We start from the raw sequence: 4,061 nt of genomic DNA on the forward strand, positions 1-4,061 counted from the left end.
ACCCACCACTGTAAGATGGGGGTATAATCATTTCGCTTTATTTTTTCATAATATAAGTAACACCCAAAAGAAAGCTTCAAAGACCATATAAAGTGTTTAGATTCTTCAGCAGCGTGAAATTCCGAGTTGATTTAGCCACGTCTGTCTATCTGTGTACCTGTGAGGGGTGTTTCTTGTTGGCACTCTCCTGGTGGCAAAAATGAAGATATCAAGCTCAAATTTGATAAAGACATTGGAGGTTAAAAAAGGCAGAATGTTTAAAACTATTTTGTACATTCCTCCAATAAAGACATATTATCTGCCTAAAAATGGGTTAATTCTAAAATGAATATGACGGACACCGCGATTACTTTTTTCTTCATAATATTGGGGATATGGATATCAAATAAAAGAACTTGGAGAGGAGAATGCGAAAAGCATAGTGATGGGTATCCATTCTTAGTTGTTTTTAATTAATAATCTCTTCCTATGTTTCGTAAACTGAATATATGGAGAAATGTTTTAAAACTGTAGCGTTGATTTTATATAAAAAATATGGATGAGTAACAGTTTCTACTTTCTAAATATAGCGAATTTTCAAAATAGGGGGCATATGTTCGTATATGGTCGAAAAGTTGTCTGATTCAAACCACTTTCAATGGCATTCGTCCTTGGGCCAAGACGCGACGCGACGTTGCAATTGCAGTCTGTAGATCGATTTTATAAAACAACACGGACAGACAGACAGACAGACAGACAGATAGATAGACGGACAAGTTTTTCACAAAGTGATACTGGAGCGTGACTGAAAAGGTGAATCTATCCGAAATTCTTGTCGATTCCACATCCACATCCAGACAAGCTTAATGAACCGTTTTACCTCATGTGCCGTAGAGTATACAAATATGTTAATAATATTCTACAAAAAAGAAAAAACACATTTTAACTCGTATTTAAATAGACTATCATCACGCCTACTTTTCAACTTGCTTTTGCTGATACCCACTACAACTGAATCTGTTCTGTTGGTTCAGTAAATAATTTATAAGATTTTTTGCTTAATCGCTTCATGATAAATTTTTCAAAGATTTTTTTGCTTATTCTTTATATTTGACAAACGTTTGCTGATAAGAGCATCTTAGCCAGATGAGAAGATATAAAGCATAAGATAAGAAGCAACTAAATAAAGGAGTTAAAGAAAAGGAAAAATTTAAATAATTCGTTAATTTACTTATTAAATACCGAAAATTAGACATTAGTCGGTATAAACAAAACACTTACCGATGAAGCGTACTCCGCCCAGGCTGTGACTGCTCCCTATGGCATTTTTCTTACGTTTCTCCCCTGAGTGACTGGTCATGAGAAAAAAAACTAGATTTTATTCTTTTCAAGAAAATGGTTCTGAAAGAATACTCTTAACTGCAAAGTGATACTTTTTCCACAACTTTACTTAAAATACATAGGGAAAGTAAGACGGTCAGGCAAAGTAGCCTCTTTCCTTATATGTACTGCAAAGACCCAAGTCGATCTCAAAACTATATATGAGGATTCGCTCGTCGAATATTACGATCCACAATATGGACGGAAAGACAGACAGACTGACAGACTCATTTAGTGATAGAAGACAGCGATAGGTTGCGTTTGTGCTCTTAGACGCGTCCATGGTCGGACGATAAGCCACTCAAGCCTTATGAGAACCGTTATTTTAAATCAATAAGATATTAAATCCATTATTTTATTAGCTGTGTGTGTTTGGGGAGGTATTGTTTGCTGTTGAAAATAACACTTGCCCATCTCCACATCATGAATTTCATGCCAAGAATTGCCAATTGTCATCGGCAATCCCCGCCCGTTAATTGTAACGACAGAATTAATAATGTTTTTGAAAAGATATGGCTCCACTACACCCCCACACTAGAAATGATGCCAACCCGTCGCTCGCTGTGCTTGGAGAGTTTGTTTGACTATCCCCGTTGCGTTTCGATGGACACCGATTGCGATACTTTTGCTTGTTTACGTGTCCAAATCAGATGAGCATGAAGTTCGTCACTTGAAATAATTTTGTTTTTTCAAAAATTACGATTTTGTTCATTCATTTCCAGTAGTCGTCAGCCTCTCAGGTCTTACCGGTCAAATGCATTTGCAATGCACTTGAATTACGCGACGGATCTTAAGTTGTTTTAAATGAAATTCAAAACTAATGACTAATGTTTCATGATGAAATGCTAAGGTCGCTACTTTTTAGAGTAAAGGGCTTTTAACACGTTTCCTATATCCTGTCTGGCTGTCGTTTTTATATTTTTATACCGGCATTCTACAATAATAAAAAAGAGGTTCACTCTCACACAGCGAAATTACTTCACATATTCTACTGTGTGTTTGTTAGACAACAAAATTCGTTACACTAACCTAAAAAATCGATGCTTTAAGGTGCCGGTAGTGAAAGGATTATATGGGACTTCTGCTTTTTTCTTCTTTTGCTTTGGTTAATTAGATGCACACTCTTGGGAGCATAAACAATCGCCGTTCGTTTTAAATACCGTATATACACATGTTTGGTTGTAGTTGACGAACTATTGACGGGTTATGTAAACGTAATTCATTGTCTTAAGTTCGATAAAAGAAAACCACACGTTAAAGGAAACATGACTAAAAGGCAAAAATTTGAATGTTTGACTTGATGAGTATGCGACTGTATGAATATCTACGCATGTTTATTTGTGTGTGCATGTTCATGGTGCAATGTGTGTTTGTAATGCAACATTTCGATTGAATGGCTATTCATGTCAATTGTTTTTTTTCTCTTCTCGTGTTTTTTTTTGGATCAAAAGCAAATATTTTTTTCTTTTAATTTTTAGCATATAAGTGTGAAAATTAAACAATTTTTTTTTTTTGCTTTATCTCTCTGTTTTGTACGCTTAACATTGCTAGCGTGCAAATCGGAGAAAAGACTGAAAGGCTTTATATTCGGCTTAAAACGACTCTTTCAATGCCCGCTACTCACTGCTTGCGTTCTTTTAAATATCCAATGAGACTAAAGAAAATGTTAAAGCTACCGCTTCTCTAAAACAGCACTGTTAACTTCGTATAACATTCGTGTAATGTGAGATGTATAAGACAAGAAGTATGGGATAGTAAGCTTTGTGTAAACATGTACTTACCTAGGTGTACTTACAATAACATAGTGGAAAATATGCTAAGTTTTTGACTGATTGCGGATAATTTAGGTAATTTGCCGAACTTAATCGGAAGGTAATCGAAGGGAAGTATTTACAAGAAATTTAATTGTGTTTCGTGACCATAGCGACCAGAGGGACATATAGTTTTCAAGTTCGCTACACAAGGATAGGTATGAAAAAAACGAAAATTGTGGACCTCAGCTGAAATCAATCGTTTTTCCCTTAAGACCTAAATATCGGTCACTTATTCCTGCGTATCATTGCGATCAAAAAATAAGGTGACTTTTTATTTGTTCTCCCTTAATACTTAAGTGATACGTCTTGTTAACAATCTAGCCGGACAGAGGAAATTCATAACATCATTGATAATTGGAAGGAACTATCGACATAACCTTGATGTTTGAGCGAATTGGACACGATTTTGATTCATCTTCTGTACGATATTTGTTCGGGCGACCGATTCTTTTCGCGCCAAATGCAAACTTCCTGGTTCAATTTGCCACAATGATGCATTTGACGATGTCCTTATAGTCAGAAATCATTATTTCATAGACGGGAATAATCGAAAAGGAACTTGTGTGTTAGTTTACAAAAATATGCATAACTATGCGTGTCATCTACAGGGATCTCACAAATAGTCAAAGGCACCAACTGAAGACCAAAACACAAAAATCCATTTTATAATTTCGCCGATTTAAATGAACAATTCACCATTTTTTTTGTTATAATATATAAGAGAGAATGACAAAATTGCAATAATTTCCGCTTTAGATAAAGTCTTTCAGACATACATATATATATATATATATATATTACATGAAATAATATTTTTGTTTTCGAATTCCTTCATCTCCTTTTCAATCACTTCGCTCCATAATTATACATTGACAGTGACTTATATAA

Source organism: Glossina fuscipes, unplaced genomic scaffold (genome assembly GCF_014805625.2).
Source record: "Glossina fuscipes isolate IAEA_lab_2018 unplaced genomic scaffold, Yale_Gfus_2 2, whole genome shotgun sequence".
In the NCBI taxonomy this organism is placed as follows: Eukaryota; Metazoa; Arthropoda; class Insecta; order Diptera; family Glossinidae; genus Glossina; species Glossina fuscipes.